The sequence below is a fragment of the Pseudonaja textilis genome, chromosome 13 (genome assembly GCF_049901715.1).
Source record: "Pseudonaja textilis isolate UNSWEBS1 chromosome 13, rPseTex1.2, whole genome shotgun sequence".
Classification (NCBI taxonomy): domain Eukaryota; kingdom Metazoa; phylum Chordata; class Lepidosauria; order Squamata; family Elapidae; genus Pseudonaja; species Pseudonaja textilis.
The window spans coordinates 10,479,952-10,504,633 of record NC_142002.1 but is presented as its reverse complement, the minus strand read 5'-3'; the positions used below and the strand labels follow the sequence as shown (position 1 = coordinate 10,504,633).

General features: G+C 41.9%; 1 long non-coding RNA gene across 1 annotated transcript in view; it reads right to left on the bottom strand.

The window, feature by feature from the left end:
- Nucleotides 1-24,682, bottom strand: part of LOC148124724 (uncharacterized) — a 62,099-nt gene that overhangs the window by 18,919 nt on the left and 18,498 nt on the right. The window contains exon 2 of the long non-coding RNA XR_015745107.1: nt 18,891-19,251. This is a non-coding gene — a long non-coding RNA (uncharacterized LOC148124724). The remainder of the gene's footprint in view (nt 1-18,890; nt 19,252-24,682) is intronic.

Sequence of the window (24,682 nt, the reverse complement as noted above, 5' to 3'; positions counted from 1 at the left end):
CAGGCAAGATAAGGGCTTGAAGATGACCACAGATATCGGAACACACACTGGGAAGGACACCAAACTCAGAGAGGAACAATAAACTAGAGATATCTCCATGCTTTGTTTCCAGCACTGGCCCATATGCATGTCCGTCCTTAAATTTAATCAGTTCTCACAGGAACTGGGCCTGGCTAGTCTAGTGGCAACCCCTCACCTGATCAAAATTCAGACACTGGGCAACTGACCCATATTTATGACGGTTGCAATGTCCCAGGGTCTCTTGATCTCCTTTTGTGACCTGACGAGCAAAGTCAATGGGGACTCCAGATTCACTTAACAACCATGTTACTAAGTTCACAACTGCAGCGATTCACTTAACAACTGCAGCAAGAAAGGCTGTAAAATGGGGCAAAACTCACTTAACAAATGTCTCGCTTAGCAACAGAAGTTTGGGGCTCCATTGTGGTGGTAAGTTGAGGACTTCCTATATTACTGAAAGAGGAACTTAAATAAAACCAAAAAAGGACCCAAGTGGAAAGCCCCAAATGTCTTTCATGCAGTCTATCTTGTCCTGGTTACTACTACAACCACGTCCTTCAGTCTGTGATTCTAACCCACCTTACACACACTATATATACCTTAGGTGTCCCCTTATATAACCATTTAATTTAAAGTTCCTTTTGAAAAACCGGCTTCTCTTTTCTATTCCTTTTGAAGTACTCCATGAAAAATTGCATGCCTACATACATACATATGTCTCCGTGTGTGAAATGACCTATAAAATTATGAATGGAGAACAAGAGATGATGAAAACAAAGCGATCCTAGAATCTTTCCTTCCATCGTCTCAGCCCTTCCCAGTGGCCTCCAAAATTAGAATTATGGCATGGAAACATACAGCATTTATAAATAGTGATTCATTTATAATTGCACACATACAAACAGATACACGAATACACAATCCCAGTCTCCGCCTCCAATCTAAATATATCTATCATCTCTCTCTCTATCATCTCTCTCTATCATTTCTCTCTATCATCTCTATCTACCTACCTACCTATCAACTATCTCTATCATCTATCTATCTATTTATCTATCATCTCTATCTCTATCATCTCTGTATATATATATCATCTCTATCTCTGTCATCTCTATCTCTACCATCTCTACCTACCTACTTACCTACCCATCTATCTATTAACTCTATCTGTATCATCTCTCTCTATCTCTATCTCTATCTCTATCTATCCACACACACACACATTTCTACAAAGCAGAGTTTCTAAATGGCAGCTTCCATTAGCCTTTTCAAGGTGGGAGATTCACTTTTATACAAATCCCCCTCTCCAATCTTATCTTTTCTTTAATTTTTTGAGGATGCAGCTCAATTATCACACCAGGGCTGTATTCTATGCACATGCAGTCTATATACTCTCTAAAGACTTGGCACCCCCCTCGTTTCTTCTCCCTTCCCTCCCCCCTCCATTATTAAAACCGCCTTTGCCAAGGCACCTTATATCCATGGGCAGCAGATCAGCCTTCCATGCAGAACTAATTAACAAGAGGAAATGCACAAGCTGCTGCCTGCTCTCCTCCCACTCTCTTTCTAAACTCTCTCACATGCATGTGCACTTATGCACACATGTGTAGGTTAGGCCCAAAACATAAGCAGTGCCTGGATTGGCCGAGGGAGCAGAGGGGAATGCTTTCTTGTTAATGAGACACCTATGTCTGAGCCAATCATTCATGGCTGGCCCACAAAAGTTTGCAATCTCCATTCACCCCATTCTTTTCCACAGAGCTGGGAATAGGCCCACGGGAATCCACCCCCTTCAAATTAGCCTTCCCCAATGATTGCATTGCCTGTGCCAGATAGGAAAGCCTGCCTCCCACCAGGTCCCTTTCAAAAAAGAAGAAAATGTGGGGAAGGGGACCATTGGGACTAGTGGAGGAGAACAAGGAGGAGAGAATGACAGATTGAGAAGAGAGATAAGCAAAGGAGGACAGAAGGACAGTGAGAACAATTAATCAGTAGAACAAGGGGTCCTTGGTGCTTCCTGAGCATGGTTGTCTTCTTGGAGACATTTCATTACCCAAACTAGGTAATATCATCAGTGCTGGTGGGAAGTGGGGTTTGCTCTCAATTTATATTCTAGTGACTTGCCCTGTCAGTAGAATATAAATTTAGAGCCAATCCCACTCCTTACTAGAACTGATGATGTTACCTAGCTGGGTAATGAAACGTCTTCAAGAAAATAAGCAAGCTCAGAAGCCTCCAAGGACCTGTCGTTTCAACCCTAAGCTACAAATATTCCCTTTTATTGGAATGAGTGGGACAAGGTTGCCTCTGGAAGTTGTGGGCGCTCCATCACTGGAGGCTTTTAAGAAGAGACCGGACAACCACTTGTCTGGGATCACTAGAGTTGAGCAGGGGGTTGGACTAGAAGACCTCCAAAGTCCCTTCCAACTGTCTTATTCTGTCATTCTGTTTCAAGATTCTCCTTGCAGTTATCTGCAGTCTCTCCAGACAGCCTGAAGGGGAATAATCAAAAGGGAGCATTTGTTAAGGGATTCGCCTTTAAGACACATGGGGGAATCCAGGTTATAAGGGAAGCCAATTCTGTTTGGTCTTAGTAGAAGGGAAAATGATAACTGTTGGGGCCAGGATCCAACAGTGGCTGAACTGAATCCCCAAAATGGTTTAATTTGGTAGAAATGGCATATTTAGAAATATGAACCCTGGCAGAACTGGGGTGGGGAGGAAAAGTTGAATCTCTTCCTGTTCAGTTTACATCCATTATTCCTTGTCTGGCCTTCAGGTGCCTTGGAAAATAGCTTGACCCCTTCCTCCTCTCTCTGGCAGTCCCTCAAATATTGGAAAACTGCTATCAAGTTCTCCCCTGATCCTTCTCTTCACTAGACTAGCCTGGCCCTGTTCCTGCAGCTGTTCATTGTATTTTTAGCCTTCAGTCCCCTAATCATCTTGGTTGCTCTTCTCTGCACCTTTTCTAGAGTTTCAACATCTTTTTTTAAAGTGTGGTGACCAAAACTGGATGCAGTACTCTAGGTGTGGTCTTACTAAAGCTTTATAGAGTGCTATGAGTACCTCACTTGATCTTGACTGTATCCCTCTGTTAATGCAACTTAAGATTGCATTGGCTTTTTTGGCAGCCCCGCACACTGTGCAAAAGAAAAAAAGCAAGCAGAACTTTGTGTGTGTGTGTGTGAATACTATACAATATACATATGCTGTATATATATGAAATCATTAGCAACCTGCTGTCTTTAAATGGTATTTAACGATGTGAGTAAATTAGCCTTATGAACAAAAAGTTAATCTGTTCTAAGCTTGGAACAAAACAGCCTAATTTGAAATAACTTGAGCATTTGCCCACAGAAAACAATGTGAAATCATAGAAACCCTTCTTTTATTTTGAATCTTAGATCCAGAAAAATATTTTAAAAATGATACTAACTAAAGCAATCTACCACCTATCCTCTTAAAAAAATAGTCAAGTGGATAATTTGGCTTCTTTTAAAAAAATGAAAGTGAAACAAGCATGTTACAGATGGCTAATGTTTCAATTGTTGGGAATTGTTATGACTTTTCAATCGACTTTATTTTGGTACACTCAGTATGGTCCACTAATCTATGTTTTTCACTTTGGATTTAAAAAAATGATGGAGCAAGGCCCCTGTCAACTTTCTATAACACTTGATGTTGAAAATCTTGAAACAATGGAAACAAAAGCTCCTTAGTTTACTTGCAGATTGGAGCGGGGACCCCAAAACCTGAAATATAGAATTTCTCCTTCCCCCCAAGTTTAGAATATTTGAAAAACACTTGAAACATTTCAAGCTTTGAAGGATTTGCATGTTCCTATTCATCAGGTTGCTATGAATGACCAAGCCTGAACTGGTGCAATGAAATAGAAGAAGACAAATAAAACTAAAAACTGGGATTTTTCAGTTGTGCAACAAAGGAGAGAGAGAGAGAGAGAGAGAAAGGGAGAGAACACACAAGGCATGGGAAGCTCTAGGCCCAATCTGGCATTGCACAGCTAAGATAACATTTGCTTAAATCTCAGCCTTGCAAAGCTAACAAGGGCAGTTTGCCTTGGGTGGAATCTGGTAGATTTGAGACAGAAGAAAGGAGAGAAGGAAAGGCTGATGTATCACTTATCTGGAGCTGCAGGCTTTTCTCCTGGGGTGGGGTGGAGGTAATGGTGGGGTGGGAAGAGAGAGAGGGGAAGGGATGGAGAGGGAGAGAGGAGAGGGGAGAGAGAATGAGAGAGGGGAGAGGGATGGAAAGAGAGAATGAAAGGGAGGGATGGAGAGAGAGAGGCAGAGAGAAGTAGAGAGAGGGGGAGGGATGGAGAGAGGGGGAGGGAGAGAGAGAATGAGAGGGGCAGAGGGATGGAGAGAGAGAGAGGCAGAGAGAAGTAGAGAGTGGGGGACGGATGGAGAGAGAGGGAGGGAGAAGGGGAGGGAGAGAAAATGAGAGAGGAGGAGAGGGATGGAGAGAGAGAATGAGAGGGAGGGAGGGAGAGAGAGAGAAGAGAAAAGATGTTGAGCTGCCTTTGTGGTTTTTATATATTCCCCTTTTCGGCTAATAAATTACAGAGCTGATTCTGGGGAGGGGGAGGGTTTGAGAATAAACTCACCCCCCTTCGTCCATGGAAGGAACAAGCCCATCAAATACAGAGCAGATGGGCTTCACACAGTAGAATGGCCCTGCTACACCTAGCTTGCAGAGCAGCCATTGCTCTGGGGATGTTGGGTGAAGGATGTCTGGCCCTGGCTAAGCAGAAGGATAAAGTTTGCATGCAAATTTCCTTGTCCCAGACATAGGTTCCTCCAGACAAAGAGCTTCTGTAGAAAGGAGTGGGAAGGCAGAGAAGGGAATCGATCACCAGAAATGGCCTCTTATGATTCTCTCCTAACCTATCAAACTACTGAATTACTCACTCCTCTGGATCTTGTTGGGCCCGTTTTTTATTTCTTTTGATCTGTTCCACTTTCCAAACTGGTCCTGGATGTAGTGAGTGTATTTAAAGGGGAAGTTTCTTTCCCCGGGGAGAACCAGAATGGTAGCTATACAAAAACCTGCTTTATTTATTTCTATCTGAGTCTTTCCTGCACTTTGTTGCTTCAGTCCTTCCCGTCTACCACCAAGTTGCCCAAAAGAGATGATATGGACAACTCAAGGAATTCTAACAATACTAACAGATTAACAGAGTTGGAGGGGACCTTGTAGGTCATCTAGTCCAACCTCCCACCCACCCAAGCAGGAGACCTTCCACCATTTCTGACAGATGGCAATCCAGTCTCTTCTTGAAAGCTTCCACTGATGAAGCTCCCACAATTTTTGAAGGCAACTTCTGTTCCATGGTTTGATTATTCTCACTGTCAAAAAATTTCTCCTTATTTCCAGCTTGAATCTCTCCTTGTTTGGTTTCCATCCATTATTGTGCAAAATTATATTCTTGATTGAAACCCAGTTGGAACCCAAGAACAAGTTGCTTCCATGTTTCAAATACAAAAGACCAGTTTACCCAAAGCCAACATTTGCACCTCCACCAATGGAAGCACTAGTCTGATTTCCCCGTTCACACAAGGCTTGGAAGCTAAGCAGGCTTGTTTAAACTAAACAAGGAGACCTGAGCTCCATAGAACTTCAGGGCTGTAAGCTAGACTGAGATGTAATGCAGAATCCCAGAAAGATATTGGCCAAGCCCTTCCATAATCTTCTCACAAACACAACACGAAAGTCATTTGGAGTCCAGTCTGGCCATCATTTCCCTCTAATTTGAGACCCGGGGAATCTGGAGTTGGTATGTCTGATATTTCTGTGCAACTCAGATGAATTTGCAGGACTATCCATTTGGCTCCAATGCAAAGCCCACAAGAAGGTTGTGTAGTTGGACGTCTAAAGTTGCCCATCAGTTAGCTCTCAGATTAAAGGCTGAGTAGGCAGATAGGTGCTGGATTGATTTTCCTCTTAACTACACGATACAAGCTTCTGTGTGTAGTAATTAAATTGACAATTAAATCTGCATTACAAATTAGCATAAGGAATTATGCAAATCCTGGCTCTTTTCTGTTCTTCTGGGGTGAGGCTTTTTGCTTTTTTTCTTTTGCCTTTTTTCAGCCAGGCAATCTAGGAGGGAATTGAAATGAATCTAGAGGTCACACAAAAGGGGACTGGGAAATCTCCTTTCAATATAACCAATACATTTACAACTGTACATTACACTGGAAGAAGAGGGAGTCAAGCTATTCTCCAAAGCGCCTGAGGGTAAGACAAGAAGCAATGGATGAAAACTAATCAAGGAGAGAAGCAATTTAGAACTAAGGAGAAATTTCCTGACAGAACAATTAATCAGTGGAACAACTTGCCTCCAGTGGCTGTGAATGCTCCAACACTAGAAGTTTTTAAGAAGAGTTTGGACAACCATAGGGTTTCCTGCCTGAGCAATGGGTTGGACTAGAAGACCTCCAAAGATCCCTTTCTGTTATAATTCTGTTATTCTGTTAAGATTGGCTGTGATGGGGAAATCACTGCTAAAACAAATGCTTCTCATGCAGAAGACCATAAAGGTCAAATATCTATGGAGATTCTCAGCCATCCAGATCATGGTTGTCCCAAAGGTGCTTTTCTGAAAGGCAACTGGACTTTCTTGGCTTTTTTCCCCTGAAAATGTTTCCACTTCTCATCCAAGAAGCTTCTACAGTTAAAGAACTGAAGAAAATTCTAGGATGAGAAATAGAAACATTTCCAAAAAACCCCACTCCAACACCAAGAAAGTCCAGTTGACTTTTGGAAAAGCAAATTTGGGACCTCACAGGTCAATCTTCAGTTAAAACAAGGTTTGTTAGTCACCACCCAAAGGCCAGATGATTTTTTTCCATTAGAAGCAAAGGAAAAGGTGGGAAATATACCCTTGTGCCAGTGGCAGGATTCAATTTTTTTTACTACTGGTTCTGTGGGCGTGGCTTGGTGGGACTGGCATGGCTTGGAGGGTGTGGTTTGGTGGGCATGGCAGGGGAAGGATACTGCAAAACCCCCTTCCCTCCTCACCCCACTAACCTGCTTTCCAGCTCTATTCTCCTGTGCAGGGCAACCAAAGAAGAGCCAGTAGATCAGCTGGGACTTAATGGGAGGCAGAGAATAGATTGGGGCAGAGCCAGTCAGAGGTGATATTTGCCAGTTCTCTGAACTACTCAAAATTTCCGCTACCGGTTCTCCAGAACTGATCAGAACCTGCTGAATACCACCTCTACCTTGTGCCTATACACCAGGGGTGTCAAACTCAAGGCCCAGAGGCCAGATCTGGCCCACAGGGTACTTAGATCTGGCCTGCAGGCCCACCCTGGAAACAACAAAGGACTGGCCCATAGTGCCTCTGCCAGTGAAAAGGGAGCTCAGGGAGGCTGCCTGCAGCCCTTCCAAACTACCTTTTCACTGGCAGAGGGCTGCAGGAGGCCTTCATGGCCGAAAACCGAGCCCGGGAGTGCTGACGTGACCAAAAATAGAGCCTCAATGAGTGACATCGTGCTGGCCACACCCACCCCAGCCCACTGAGGTCAAGCACAACCCTGATGCGGCCCTCAATGAAATCAAGTTCGACACCCCTGCCATACACATACAAAAAGACAGACAAACCAAAGATATGGAACTCTCAACCCAGCCATTTCACTGTGATTTGGGCTGCCCACCGTAATCCTCAGCTATTTCTTTTTCTTTTCTTTTTCTTTAAAATGTGCCTCATAGCTGTTCACTCCTAAGTCCAAAGGATCAAGGAACAATATTATAGAAGATTTTTTTTCCTGAGACTTTAAAGAAACTCTGCCAGCTACAGTAGTCAATGGTGAGTTAAATGGATGAGCCCAACAACATGATGTAAGCCATCTTATTTTCTTTTCCTTATCCTCTCTTTGAAGAGTTCCTAATAACCTTCCAATGAATATAGGGGTCCTTTGAAATACAGAGAATTGCCCTCTCTCCATACCTGTGAAATAAGTCAGCAAGCAGAAAACAAAACTGAATCTGAGTAGTTCTTTATCTGATTATTCCCTTCCTAAATTTTGCCTGTAAATCTCTCTCCTTTAGAGCAGAAGACAGAACTGGGCATACCAACATCAACAGCAAGAACGGAGGACCAGGAACATGTAAAAAATGATAATTTCCCCAATAAATAGCACTATGTGCATAGATTAACAGGTACATGTTATGGAACGATGTTATCATGCTTACAAAATGTGACTTCCTTAATATATAAAAATCTTCAATTACATTCTGTAATTTTATTATCTACTAGTGACATATGGAATACATGCATAATGTTATATAGACATCAGAAACTTCATAGCTATTTCTATTTTTCCTCTGTCAGCTTCTCTTGTGGGAGCCATGATAGAGTCACATAATTAGACTAAATATCTGTGAAATTTTATTTTTAAAATTCTGTCTACTTTGGAACAGTCTTCATATAGACCAGTGAGAGTTATAGCTATCTGGCTTCAGCCTTCCTTCCTTCCTGCCTGCCTCCCTTCCTTCCTGCCTGCCTCCCTTCCTCATATCCTGGTACATAAGCAATCTGTGTGTTAGATATAGGACAAAATTTTGATTCAGAATCATTTAAAAAACTGAACTATAAGAAGTCTCAAACTGTGAAAGAGAAAGATCTATCTTTGATAGCTATCCTTACTGATGTTCTGTAGCCAGGGTTGATGATTTAAAGGGATGTGTGACTTGAGAAAATTGTGCTTCATTTAGTAACCCAAAAATAATCAACTTTTTCTCTGAACGCAGTCTGAACTTCTGTAAAACAGTAGCAGCTGCTGTTTCCAAGGGAGACCTGCACTCAGACCTTCTCTGAATTAGGAACTGGTGGTCTTTAACCTTATCAGAATAGAAATACAGGAAATTTATCAGTCAGGTTTCTGTCATCCATCCAGAGGAATTAACACTGGCAGGTCAAAGCATCTGCTTTCCCTAACTGTTCCCACCTGGCTATTGATCACATCTGACATTTCTAAAAAAATCTAGGCTGCTTCCCCTTTCCTTTCAAGGCTACTCAACTGCAGCGAGCAGAAAGAAATCTTCAAATCCTGAGGCTAAATCTTCTCTGAATAATAATCCCTGTCCATCTGTATTAACCACCTGAAATGGCAAACCTCAACTGCTGAATTTTGCGTCATTACACTAAGTTCCTAAAGGAAATAGCATTGGAGTCTTCCTTTCACCTAGTGTCCTCCCATTGGAGAGGGATAAGGGGATTATGTATCTGGACATCAGCACCTTGGAAAGGCTGTTGCAGTTTTTTCAATGTTGACAGAAGTTGGGTAGAAAAACAAGAAGGATCCTTTGGTCCTGTTCTCCTAAGAAACACTTGACAAACATGTCCCACAGGTGCAACTTTTTCAAGAGGCAACTGAACTTCCTGGGTTTTCTTTGAAGACGTTTTGCTTCTCATCCAAGAAACTCTTCAGTTCTGACTCAGTTGGGACTCTTACCTTAACAATTGTATTCGCAGACACACTACCTTGAACCACAGAAGTCTGATTTCTATCTTGGTAATTTGCACAGAGAATTTCTCTAATAAGCCAACTGAAAGCAGATGCCTCAATTCCATTGTGCCCTTATGAGCAACAGTTGTGGATAAAGGTCTACAATAAAAAACATTAGGATCCTTGTTTATATTAATCAAGGATAGCAACCTTCATGTTTTGTATAATGCATTCTGTACATGTGCTCCATAAAACAGAATTTTGGGAATCCTTCGCAGAATCTTACAGTGAAGAGAAATATGTTCTCTCGTGATGTGCTATGTTTTCAAAATTGTGGCCCGTTGCACCTCAACAAATTAAATGGGCTCAAACATTTTCCAGTACTAAGTCATGGTAACTATCAGATAAGCCCTGGTTTACTTTAACCAACTTAATAGGCTCCATCCATTCATCATTTGTAAACCACAATGGCTCTGTTACCTACCATGCCAAATCTTTATTTCTTAAGGTAAGTCACCGTTGGTTAAATTCATCAGGGACTAATCTACAGACTATTATGTACATGCTACAATTGTGATATTATCGTATCATAACTAAGTCAAAAGGAAGTTGTGATTTAACACCATGCAAACCCATCCCAAATATTGATCTGGATGGGCAATTGAATGGAATGGAATGGAAGAATAGAATAGAATAGAATAGAATAGAATAGAATAGAATAGAATAGAATAGAATAGAATAGAATAGAATAGAATAAAGAGTGGAGTGGAGTGGAGTGGAGTGGAGTGGAGTGGAGTAGGAGTAGAGTAGAGTAGAGTAGAGTAGAGTAGAGTAGAGTAGAGAGAGGTAGAGTAGAGTGTAGAGTAGGATAGGATAGGATAGAATAGAATGTATTGGAATGAAGAATAGAATAGAATAGAATAGAATAGAATAGAATAGAATAGAATAGAATAGAATAGAATAAGAATGGAGTGGAGTGGAGTGGAGTGGAGTGGAATGAAATGGAATGGAATGGAATGGAATAGAACAGAACAGAACAGAATAGAATAGAACAGAATTGAAGAGCAGAGTAGAGTAGAGTAGAGTAGAGTACAATAGAATAGAACAGAACAGAATAGAATAGAATAGAATAGAATAGAATAGAATAGAATAGAATGTATTGGAATGAAGAATAGAATAGAATAGAATAGAATAGAATAGAATAGAATAGAATAGAATAGAATAGAATAGAATAGAATAAGAATGGAATGGAGTGGGGTGGAGTAGAATAGAACAGAACAGAACAATAATGGAATGGAATGGAATAGAATAGAATGGCAGAGTTGGAAGGGACCTTGGAGGTCTTCTAGTCCAGCCCCCTGCTTAGGCAGAAAACCCTATACCATTTCCGACAAATGGTTGTTCTCACTGTCAGGAAATTCCTCCTTAGTTCTAGGCTGGTTCTCTCCTTGATTAGTTTCCACCCATTGCTTCTTGTCCTGCCCTCAGATGTTTTGGAGAATAGCTTGACTCCCTCTTCTTTGTGACAGCCTCTGCGATATCAGAACAGTGATATCATGTCACCCTGGTCCTTCTTTTCATCAAACTACTCTCAGGACTCAAATAATATTCCCATTTTATTCAGGAGTGAATGAAAGAGAAGGGATGGGATTTTGGATAGGCAAAATTCATGATAGTGGTTTTTCCACTAGCCGCTTTATGTCAGTCAAGATCCACAGATTTATGACTGATCTGGCCGCCCCGCAAATTCTCATGCACAAAATACGTGTCCATCACCAACCTTTTACAGCTTGGCATCTCTCCCCTGTAGTCCTCACACACGTGCCTAAGCCTGTATTTTTGGGGGCCTCTTGTTTTGGCTTTTGTCATTTGCTGGATAGCCCCCAGCAGTCACAGCCATGCATCAGAGCACCCAAGAAAATCCATGCTGGCACGAGGCCAAAGCTAAACCTGCCTTATTTCAAAAAAAGAAGAAGAAGCAAAATCAAGGAAACAGAGGGAGATGAAGAAAACCCTGAGAGCTAAATCCTAAATCATGGATTGCCAAGCATGGTTCTACAAGCCAAAATCAAAAGCCTGCTGAAGCCAGGGTTGGCTGAGAGCCGCTCCTGTTTCCCTGCTTGTTCCACAGGAGAACAGCCCAGTTTGGTTCACTTTCACTGCTTTCCTTCAGCAGATAAAGCCATACTGAGCTTGGCCTGATGGTAGCCATATGTCCCAGGTTTAAACAGCTACAACCCAGCTCTATGTAGAGCCCAATCTGCATTCCAAAATCATTGAAAGAGGGTATGAAGGAGATGTGGCTATCACAGTTTGCCTGGTCCGTCCTTCTCCCTGCCTCGTCTTTGTCCTTCTCCTTTGTCATTACAGAGCAAAGGCATTAGATAGATCTCCAAAGTACACAATTAAAAATTGCAATATCACATCCCATTGGTTAATATATTTTCTTGCTTCTTTTGGTTTACTGGAGCATTATTGAATCTGAGCCTTAAAGATCTAGTACAGACCTATACCCAGGAAGAAACAGGACAAGCTAATGGGGGAAAGACATTTTGAATCCTTATGGGGTAGCCATGGAGAGTTTAAAATGTTCAGATGGGACACATCCCATACATTTAAAAAAAGGGGGGGGGGGGTATTTGGTGTACTCTGAGTTTGGTGGCTTTCTTGCAGACATTTCATTATCAAACCAGGTTACATCATCAGTGCTAGAAGGGATTGGGGTTTGCTCCTTCTGACACTGATGTTACCTTGTTAGCAATGAAACATCTGCAAGAAAACCACCAAGCTCAGAGAGCACCAAAGACCCCACAATTCAACCTGGAGCTATAAAAATATTCTCTTGAGACCTCAACTGCATGGTCATAGCTCCCATCTTTATTCTTTTCACCCCCGCCCTCCCCACAGGATACAATACAAATACGAACAGGATAAATTCCATACTTAACATGTACTCTCAATGTACATGATCACAAACAAAGTGGAAAATTATATTATTTTGTTGCTAGGATGGAGACAAATGTACACAAAACACACCTTGTCTACCACCTGTCCCATCTGTTCAAACAGGGCATCTCCTAGGACTAGAGGTGCTAGGCTTTTAGGACCCAATTCTTGGTGCTTCCAGAAACTGTGCTGAGATCATGGGAGGTTACTTCCCATAATACCTTAAATATCACATAGTGCCAGTTGCATCGTTCCCTGGTCCATAGAACATTCTGAGTAGGAGGTAGCTCAGCTGAACAAAGGGTGCAAGTGGGAGCAGCAAAGATACAATTATAATGTTTGTTAGTGGGGTAAATTTTGTCCCAAGCTCTCTTTTCCTACATAGGTTTTGCTGCCCAGGTTTCTCAAGGGGACTACTCAAAAGCCCAACTGCTTTCTGTAAACATACACAAATGGACGCACACAACCTATCCCATTTCAACTTCTTTTCATTTCACCAATCTCTCTGCCCGCATGCTTGGTGCTTACCAACTTAAGATGATCACATCTGGTCCATCCAAAGCATCACTGGTAAGAACTGTATCCAACAACCCGAAGACTCCTGGTTGTGTTGGTTGCAACAGACTAACCCAGTTGTGCCATTCTAGAAATTCTCAGGTCATTTCCCCCCTCCCCCAAATTCACATTTTCTTACTCTTTCATTTCAAAGGAAGAAAAAATTATTTCATCCATGTATATTTTCCCTCTTTCTTAGCTTTTCAGGCTGACAGGAATAGGGTTTCCCCATTTTGCCTCAATGCCAAAAGGTACCTAGGAATCAAGGTCTCTGGCTCTCTTTGAATTTCTGCCCATCTTTGAATATATACTTCCTCCATCTATTGTGCATGTGCTGGATTGCAAGTAAATTCTATAAACTGTGGTTAAATTAACCTTAGGTATGCCTGTTGTGTATAGAAAGGACAGAATCAATCATTCATCAATCTATTGTGCATGTGCTGGATTGCAAGTTCTCTTCCTCCCTCCCTCCCATTATAATGCAATTAACTTTACATCCGCTATCTCTGTATAGTTTTCTGAGATCCCAGATCTCATATTCAGGGAGCGAAGACAGGGGAGGGAGGCTGAAACAGTTTCTGCTTGGACGGATATATTTTTATCCCATACAATGGAGATTAGGTGGGGATCATGAAAATGCATTGCACCAAGGTCTCTAGTAATGTTCAAGAGAGGAATATTCCTGTGATAAGGATTTGGAAATGCTTTTGCACCATCTGGACACACTCTTGTTTCTGACACAACACCCAGCTTGAATGGCATGTTTGGGCTACAGGCCAGACGAACTCCTGTTCTGCTCCCCCCCCTACCCACCCAACCACTGACACCCATCAGCAACCATCCCCCAACACCCCCAATGCCTGCCTGTTTACCGATAATGTGATTTTTAATCCTTGACACACCTCAAGGAACAGAAGGGAGTGCAGGAAAGGAGGAGGAAGGGAAGGGAACCGGGAGGGCAGATAAACATCTATTGTGTCGAGAAGCATCCTTGTAAAGGCAGATTGATCAGTTTAAAAAGCTTCCGCGTCTGCTAACTGCCAGCTCCATTACACTGGCAGCTCTGCTTAAGAGGATAGAGGCCTTGCTGAAATGTATTTCCTCCACCACCACCCGAACAACAACACCCCTACATTGTTTATGTTGTGTTTATTCACTCACAATTTTACAACTAGCCTGTAAAAAAGCTTATTGGGGCAGCTCACCCAATTATTAAGTCAACCCTTTTTAATCTAGTTATATAATGCTATTGATCTTGCAAAAGAAGAGAGAGAAGAGGAAGAGAAAGAGGGAGAGGGAGGGAGGGGGAGGGAGAGAGGGAGAGAATATCAAAACATGGATTTCAGATAGGCGGTCCAGTCAACAGAAGGAAAAACACAGCCAAAGGGAAACTCTCAGCAACAATTTAATTTAAGATGGCCATTTGAAGCATTTGTAGCAATTGTTTAAATGAAGTCTCTGGAAAGCTTAACGATCAATTTAAAGCAATGTTGCATCTTGGCTAGTCTTATGCTCTGGTTTATTCCTCCTTAACCAATCTCTATAAATACTCTTCCTAAAATAGCCTAAATTCTGTCTTTTCTATACATTTACACAATAGTTGTATCTAGGGTTAATTTAATCACAGTTTATGGAATTTTACTCATTTCTTAGGTTTGGTCAACCTACACTACTATCAGGTAAATAGAGGAACTGCATTTGCATGATCAAAAAGTGACTGATTTGGTTGTAGTTCAGCCTAAGAGATTGGCCAGATCAACACAGAAATTGTCATCACTGGAGTCCACACAAATTCTATTATTTAATCATTCTGTTTCTATTCTTTTTAAATGATTTATTTTCATTGCTAGCCCCCTTTAAAAAAAAAAGGATAGAGCTACAGCCCTCTAGTTGTGTTTTCCAACTGCATTGGAGCAATAGTCTCCCTAACTGGCAACTCATGTGGCTATTGGAGAATTGGGTGTGCCAACCATGAATAGAGAATTTGGCCCTGCCAAATATTGCCATCCTGCACCTCCTGCCATCCTTCGTCACTGGCCATTGCTCTCTTCACCAATGCATTCAAGGCAAACTTCCAGATCTTGAGGGGACCTTGGTAGGTCTCTGAGCTTGATGGTTTTCGTGCAGACATTTCATTACCAAACTAGGTCACCTCCTCAGAGCACTGATGATGTTACTCAGTTTGGGAATGAAACGTCTGCAAGAAAACCACCAAGCTCAGAGAGCACCAAGGACCCCACAGTTCAACCCGGAGCTAGAAATGTTCCCTTCTATTGCTTCCAGATATTGCTGCGTTTCAATGCTTAGAGACAGTAGTGGGATCATACTTTAGTCGCTACCAGTTCCGTGGGTTATTTTGTGTGTGTGTGTGTGTGTGTGTGCACCTAACAAGCCAATCAGCTGAGAGGATGAAGAAACAAAAAGCTAGGGGTGACCCTCTCACCCTCCCATGAGTTTTTTGGTCTTTTATCCTCTCAGCTGATTGTTGGAGGCTTTTTCCCCTCCTCTCAGCTGATCGGAGGCGGGCTGAATGGATAGTGATTTTTACTACCGGTTCGCGTGAACTGGCCCAAACCGGTAACATTTTAGAGACTCCCCACGCAGAGGTGGTATTCAGCAAGTTCTGACCAGTTCTGGAAAACCAGTAGCAGAAATTTTGAGTAGTTCGGAGAACCAGCAAATACCACCTCTGACTGAATATTCTATATTCTATATCCCATCTATTCTCTGCCTCCCATTGAGTCCCACCTGCTTGGAAGGGTCTTCTTTGGTTGCCCTGCACAGGAGAACGGAGCTGGAAAGCAGGTTAGTGGGGTGGGGAGGGAATGGAGTTTTTACAATATCCTTCCCCTGCCATGTCCACCAAGCCACACCCACAGAACCGGTAGTAAAAAAAAATTGAATCCCACCACTGCCCCCACCCTGAATGGATTACTGCAGGTGCTGTAGCTCCGTAGCACACACGGTATGGCTTTCCAAATTTGGAACGCTGATCTTATGAAACGTGATTTTTCTCTGAAGGCCAAATCACCAGAAAGGGGGTGGGGTGGGGAACAATTTAATGCAAAACAAAAAGCCAAAACCCCAAACCAAGCCGCCTGTGCCTTTCAAGAACCTGTCATTTTGGACCGGGGAGGGGAGGGGAAGAGAGGCAGTTTATAATTGCTCTAAAACTGATTATTTAAATACTAAAAGCTTTTGGATAGGATCCTACTGGTTTAGGATCACAGCCACGTGGTTTGTTCCTCTACACAACTCCCTCCTCCTCCTCCTTGATCACCCACAGCTTAAAACACCAATGCTTTTAGATTGAAAAGTGGCTTTATATGAGAATCTGGCCATCTGGTTATAGAAGCAAAACTGCTCCTGAACAATAAACATTGCTTGAACTGTGCAGTTTCTCCCTAAAGCATCATCATCTCCATCTCCCATGAAACAGTTCTCGTCTTTTTTCCCTCTGCTTGAACAGAACAGCATCTAAAAGCCACCATCATGAATACCATCGTGCCATTACAGGTAGTCCTTGACTTACAATGGTTCATTTAGTGACCATTCAGATGCTTGGCAATGAGTTCGTCTTTATGATGGTCGCCCAACAAGCCAAGTCAGAGGAAGCCAGATTCACTTAATGACCGCATCACTGTCATGCTCCTGGTGGAGACTGACTCTGATAGAGAGGAGGAACAGCCGGCAGGGAGTGGAAGTGTGGCTCCAGAGGTTGTGGAGGTGGCTGGGGAAGGGTAGAGGCTGGCTGAGCAGTCAGAGGACCCAGGCCCATCCCCTCTTCATCCTAGGGCATGCAGGGAGGAGAGGATAAGGAAGAGATGTGGTCTCCTTGGGAGGAGAGGGCCTTGATCCTCTTCATGGGCTGCAGGAGTGACAACTGAATAAGAGTTTGGACCTGCGTACTGGCAAACGCTGGAAACAAAGCGTATAATATCTAATTTATAGTTCCTCTCTGCGTTTGGCGTCCTTCCCTGTGTGTTTTTTTTTTTTTTTATTTTTTTTTAATTTTATTAGGTTTATCAATTGCTTACAAGATAATAGGTATAAGTAAAAACATAGTTATGAATACATGGATACATATAAGAAAAATTAAAGAAACATCTGTGGACATCCTCCAGCCCTTATCTTGCCTGGTTTGTGTGGCTTTTTTCCTTCTTCGTGTAACTGTGTGGGAGTTTTTTTGTCTTCCATCAAAGATATTCGGAGCTTGGAAGCAAACTGAAGGAATAAAAGGGGCTTCACCTGTTTTCTGTGACTGTGTTTGTTTTGTTTCCCACCCTGGCTCATCACAATCACTAAATTAACAACCACAGTGGCTCAACTTAACAATTGTGGCACGAAACGCGTCAAATGGGCCCAAACTCATTTTAACCCATGTTTCACTTAGCGACCTAAATTTTGGGCTCAGTAGTGGCCATAAGCCGAGGGCTACTGTAATTTACCTTTTATTAAAAACGTGAGAGGTTCTGCAACGCTGGAGGAGTTTAAAAATCTTACAAAAGTGCATTTCTACTTGTCTTTAGAAAATGGGGACAATGTGCAGAGCGTTATTGTATAATTAAAGAAAGCCTTGATTAAGTTTGCATACCAAAAGGTACTTACATTTTAGGGTATTTTTTCCACACTGCTAAGAGGCCAAGTTTTGCTTCCCAAAGTAAACTTTAAAAAAAAAAAAAAACACCACCTGGATTTCCTAACCAACGTGCTTAGAAATGTTCCCTGGAGACTGTCTTCCCCTTCTGTTTCCTAGTAAGTCTGCGACCTTTAGTAGTTTTTCTGTCTTTGGTTATTGATTTTAAGGTATCCATCGCAGGAAGAAACCAAGCTGAAAATGGGATTTTTCTATGGTTGAAAGGCAGAACAAATAATTACCCTTTGTCATCAAGAGAGTTCCTTCTCTTTTAGGAAGGAAAAAGATGAAGCATTTGGAATAATAGCAATGCAATTTTGATACATGTTGAAGTAATGAGCTGCTATATTGGTTTTTTTTTTCCTCCTGAATCCAGTGATACTCTAATGTTTATTTGTTTGGTGTTTTTTTTTGCTGCCTGCCACACTGAATATCTTAATGAGAAGGATTACAATGGAAATGATAAATAAATAAAACACAAATAGGGTGAGCCTAACAAAGAAACAGGTGGGTTTCTACATTGCCCACACAACCTTGTGAAGAAAGTAATATCCAATAATATTTAATATATATTTCATACAAGAGATTGCATTTCGTGTGTGTGTGTGTGTGCTTGTGTGCATATGTACATGTGTGTGTGTGTATGTGTGTGTGCATCATTAAGATGGGAAGTGTTTTAATAAATATTTCAGAAAAAAAGAAATACTACTGTTACAATATTGTTCATTTTTTTCCTCTGCCAAAAATGACAAAAGCTTGCGCTTGCCATCTCTCTGACGGGATTTCGTTTGTGGGATGTATATCATTCCCACTTATTTAATTTCCTTTATTTAAATATCATTAGCGGCTGGGGTTTTGTCATCCCCATTTACATTTAAGGCAAACAAAAGGCATTCCTTTCTGCTCTACTCCCTCATAGCCTCCCATTTGTTCCCTTCTTCCCCTCCCCACCCCAAAAAGAAATATTCTCTCCACACCCTTAATTTGGATCACAGGATGGGTAGCGCAGGCATGGCACAAAACACATCGCAAGGACCAGCTGGGAAGCATGTCTTGCGCAATTAATAGCATGAACAGGCATTGGGGAGTTTTCTTCCCGAAAGGAGGAGGGGGTACCAGGAAAAATGGGATGTGCCAGCTTGGCCCTATTGTTCTGCCTTTGGGTTGTTAATTAGCAAGGTGGGGGAGGGGGGGGAAAGGAGAGGGCGGGCTCAGAGGAAGTTGCACGGTAACAAATTTCAGCCACCGTGGCAACCTACCTCATGTCAATGCGGCCATCTTACAAGCGACATGTGACTCCGTCAAAATGGCTTCCTGGCATCAAATGGGGTGAACCGAAGGAGTGAAGGTCTTTCCAGGGAGGGGTGTTCCTTCTTCCTTCCTTCTTCTCTCCCTGCCTCTTGTCTCTCTCTTGTGCACGTTGCCTCCTGTGCGTGTCCTCTGAGGGTACCACACAGCTTGGATGAGTTTGAGGAGGGGAGAGGCGCACTGAAGAGGAAGAAGTAGGGCAAGGGAATTAAGCCAGAGAGAGAGAGATGCCATGGCCCTCCATCCATTGTCGTGGCTGCTCTTGCCAAAGAGCACATTGTCTTATCACCACAGCAGAATGTCACACAGCCTCTGTGCAGAAGACAATAAGGTAGAGTTTCATTACTCGCCGTATGATATACGGGCATAATGCCATGGTTACATGCAAGAAGAAAAAATAAAGCCCACCAGAGAGATAATCCCTATGAATGGATGCATCCACTTTGCGCTTTTGCACAGCTGTTTTGTTTGGGGGGGGGGGAATAGGATAGGTTCTAGTTTTACATTAGGGGAGTAAAGAAGAGATATTTCCCCCCCCCTATTACCTTTGGCATTTTAAAAAAAATGTGTATCTGTTTCTGTATCACAACTTTACTGCTCAGTAAGAGTCAATCATTCAATAAAAGGTGAGATACTTCTTTTATAAACATCAATCATTCTGACCTTTCCTGTGTTGGGTTACAAAAAATCAAATTTGGGAAACTTTAGGGCAACAACTTTTTTTCTCTGGGAGCTCTCCCAGGTGCTGAAACCTTCAATGCTTGCTTTCTGATATTTTGAATAGAGAAGTTGATTATGGAGAAGCTTACCCTGCCCCTGTCAAGAAACCCATCTTGGTCAGACTCAGTTAGACAACTTGCTTGCTCTTGGTTTTTTTAAAAAATAATTTTGGTCACATCTCTGACAGGGCAAGTGTACCTTGCTTCTAGGAGTTGAAGCATGAACCCATCTGCCACCAAGATAATTGGCACTTTGTTCCTAGCTATTCACAACTCATTAATTGGGTGAGAATTAACCTTTGCTATCTATCTTGCTGGATTCAATAGGAACCAAACATCTCCCAATGTGGTTGATCAGAGGACGCCATTTGTACCTCATTATTTAAATGAATAGTAGAAAAAGACAGTAAATGCAGACTTTGGAGAATGGCAGGATGGCAATTCAACGGTAAACTTACAGGGGAAAAATGCCAAAATAGTGTTATGGATGTCCTATGTTCATCCAAGGATAGGCAAGTAATGGTCTTGCAGAATTTATACAAACATTTTTTATACATGCAAAAATTGATGCCTTATATATCCTCACACACACACACCAAATAGAAAAGAGATATATACATTCCCTCTATACATATAACACATGCTGGAAAATCAGGAAGTCTCCCAATATTTAACATTAGTAATTTTATTTGGCAAGAAGTCCTCTTCAAGGATAAGATTTTAAGCAAAGCTAAGGAGAGGTTTGTGGCTGGATTCATGGCATGGTTTATATTAGCCAGGAATAAGATCTGGTTTACACATGCCACCAGGCAATAAACCATGGTTTTGAAACCATAATAACCATAACTTCACACATCATAATGTCACAAAGCCAAAATAACCATAGCATGCTTTAGCACAGTGGCCCCCAACCTTTTTTGTGCTGCGGCCCGGTACTGGCATCACAAAATCATCCGCGGCCCGGTACCAGCATCAGCATGCATGGCAAGGCGAGCCAAACGACCGGCCAGCCAGCCGTCCCCCACTTCTCCCCGCCACCTTCAACTCCTCCTTTGTACCTGTGTCGATGGGCTTCGGGACGGCTTCGGGACGGTCACTCGGCTCGCCTTGCCATGCATGCTGAAAGAATCCTCGCGCCTTAGTTTTGTTCGAAGCCACCCCGCCTTCGATGAAACTAAGGCGCGAGGATTCTTTCAGCACCCAAACGCTGCTTTCTACCTGAAAAAGCTCACCGGAAGCACTTTTTCATCAAAACAAGATGGCGGCACCCAGCAAACCGGTGGCCCGGTAGAAATTGTTCCACGGACCGGTACTGGTCTGGGGACTGGTGGTTGGGGACCCCTGCTTTAGCACATAGTTGAAACAAGGCCACCGCTGAAGACAAGCTGGGTTTGTTCTAATTCAGATGAAACATGGTTATGTGTGTACATTTTTTCTCATCATTTTACCTGCTCCCAGTATTATCTATTAATCCAATATTTCTCTTCCATTTTTTGAGAAAAGAAGAAGAATATTCTTCCCTTCTGCTTCTGTTCTCATCCATTTACTACATTTTTCCCTTCCAGAAGTTCATAGGTAGATTTTTCTATTCCCCCCTCCTCCCCGCCCTTCATAACAATGTTATGAAGCTACTTGGGCTGAGAAAATTCAAATTTAAATTCCCCATCTCAGGGAGGCTGTCACATACTTGATGGGTGATTTTGTATTTTATCCACAAATCGGCATAAAAGAAAAAAAAATAGCATTGGAGGACACATGCAGGAATTAATAGGGAATTGAAACCCTTTGTTTAAATTGAGGTGGGCACCTTGAAATCCCACAGCAACATTTGAGATGGGAAGCAAAACAAAACCAAAAAAGCCCTCTGAGTGACATCAGCACAAAATTATGTCTACCATTTAAAAAGGTAAAGGAGCGATCCCCAAATATAGAGGGAAAAATCCATTGATTCTTGTTCTGCCTTCATTACCCCATTCACCCTATCAAAAAAAAATTGAGTCTACTTTGGCTATTAAAAGATTGCCACCCCAACCTAGACACAGGACAACATTTTTGTATCTTGCTCAATTGTCCTTTTGTTCAAGAATGAGGTATTGAATAACTCTCACAAAGCCAAACACTCTCATGGAGAAGGGCAGAGCATAGGAGTCTATTCCTAATTATAATTAAACACCTCTGCTAAACACCTAACTCCCACACCACTGACTTATGCCTGAAGATATTTACCCATGGAGTAGGATCTATTGCTATTATCCTTGTCATCTTCTCATCTTTCTCATCTTCTCATCTCCTTCTCTTTCTCGCCTCTCATCTTTCCTACTACCTTCTCCCTTTGGTATATTATGATCTATCAATTGTTGTTTGTATCTTATGACTTAAGATTGTATCATATAATTTATGATCTATGATGTATCACTTTGCTGTTGTCTGCATGTACACTGAAAGATTATGCACCAGAGATAAATTCCTTGTGTATCCAATCACACGTGGCCAATACAGTATTCTATTCTATTCTATTCTATTCTATTCCATTCCATTCTATTCTATTCTATTCTAGTCTAGTCTAGTCTATTCCATTCCATTCCATTCCTCTATTCTATTCTATTCTATTCTATTCTATTCTATTCTATTCTAGTCTAGTCTAGTCTAGTCTAGTCTAGTCTAGTCTAGTCTACTTACTCTACTCTGGTCTATTGACACTAAAACAGGAAAATATGTGTTGTGTCACAACGTCATTTCCAACCTGTTGTACTTGTTCTATGATCTCACACAGAGAGGAATTTGAATCCAGATGCTCCAACACATGTTTTGCTGCTAGCGCTCCCTCACTCCCTTCCTACAGAGGTCTAAGGAATAAAGTAATAATTGCCCTCTTAGCAAGTTCCTGGTTCATTTTTTAAAAAATTTCCTTTTAGAGCTTTTGTAGGTTCCTTAACATAAATGGAGGTTATCTCCTCATCCAATCTATAGTCTATTGTGGCAAAAAGACTCCAGAAAGAATTTATTTTGACTGTAGAATTTTTGTAAACAAATTATCTTGATCTTTCTGTGAGCTGGCAGAATTCAGCTCCAGACAACTGGTGGGAACATCAGCGGAAGTGTTCTGCAGACTCCCACACAAACACACCTGCCTGTTGCAAGCTAGCAAACCCATATCTCCTTGACATTCTCACTTACCCATAAATTAAGACTACTAAGGAGGAGGGGGGGAAGGAAAGGGAAAAAAAAGGAGCCTTTAAAAATGACCAATGTTGGGTCCCTTTTTGCATCCCAAGCACACGCAAGCAAAAATCATCATCATCGTTGCATCTTTAATTCCCGCCCCCTTTCTCTTCTCCAGCTGAGTTTGTACCCCTGCTAGAAGTCCTTTTGTTTTCCATCAATGAGAGCAACGCAGGGGAGAAAAAAATAATTTAGTTTGCTAATAGGCAACTGATGGTGGGAAACAAGGGAGAGGACACGGAGCAGAGAAGGTGGAGGGATGGGAGAAGTGCCCGCAGTTGGGGCTTAGGAAAGTCCTGCACAAAGCCACTATTCATAGAGTCCAGGGCCAGGGACTTGCACTGAATTAAACAGACACAAAGACTAGAGGCTTTTTTTTTCCCTTGTCCTCTCCCTGCTTCTATGTGTCCCGTGAGAATGATCATATCTCCCTGGCATTAGAAAACCTTCCACAGAGGAAGAAGTGGGAGTGTGTGTGCGTGTGTGTGTGTGTGTGTGCGCGCGCGCGCGCTCAAACTGTGGTCAAAGATACAGAAGGTTCACACACACACACACACACACACACATTGTTCCTGGAATTTATGTATGGGAGGAGCAGCATATGGTTTCTGAGCAAGCCATCAGCTTTCATGCACCAGGTTTAAAAACTCTGCCGCTGTGAATCAATCTCTCTCTCTCTCTCTCTCTCTCTCTCTCTCTCTCTCACACACACACACACACACACACACACACGGGTCATTTTCAATGTGCTCAATCTAGCCAAGTTTCTTTGACCTCTGGCACCCGTGTGAAAGCAAACAGAATCATCCTTGGCATTGGGAAAGCTTGCAAAGCAATTGGTAGTGTTGGTGCAGGCACTCGTGCATGCTCACACGCCCACTGACAGGGGCTTAGGCAGAGGGGAGAGGTTGACAAAGAAAACAGACTTAATATGCACCATTCAATCATAAGAATGAATGAATTTCAGCAAGCCATTTCTTTGGATGTTTGGTCAAATATCTTCTAAGAAGAAGAAGAGGAAGAAGAGGAAGAAGAAGAAGAAGAAGAAGAAGAGGAAGAAGAGGAAGAGGAAGAAGAAGAGGAAGAAGAAGAAGAAGAAGAAGAAGAAGAAGAAGAAGAAGAAGAAGAAGAAGAAGAAGAAGAAGAAGAAGAAGAAGAAGAAGAAGAAGAAGAAGAAGAAGAAGAAGAATTATTTTAAGACAAATATGTATATCTACTGGAAAACATTCAACTGGGCTATATTTGGCATTTGTATAGCTGAATGTTTCCTACCTGAATATTTATAACAATGTATTTTTCTAAAGAAAAACCCTCATCCATTCAGAGAAATTATAGTAAAGAGGCAGTGTCTATTGTGAAAACAAATTTTAATTAGTGCCATGCATAAAAACATTTTGTATTTTTTAAAACTCAGTTTTTTGAAAGAGAAAAAAGAGAGTTTACTTCAAAGAAGAAGAAAAGTTTAGTAGGATTCTCCTGGCTGGAGTTTGTGAGATTCTTGTGCTTATCTAATCAGAAGGTTGCTGAGCACTTTGTATTCATGTCCTATCTGTGACTCTTTCACTGTTTAATTACATCTCTAGGGATGGTCAGCTTCTCTGGCTTCTCAACATTTCTATTTAATCTCAAAGGAAGACACCAGAAAGGAACTCCTCATCTGGGGCACTGACATATTAGAGAATATGGAGAACAAGAGAAGTTGCAGAAGAACAGAAAGATCTGTTGAACAGAACAGAACAGAAAGGTATCTTGAATGATCACTTGCTAATTCCAGCTAGCAAATCAACCTGAAAGGATCACCG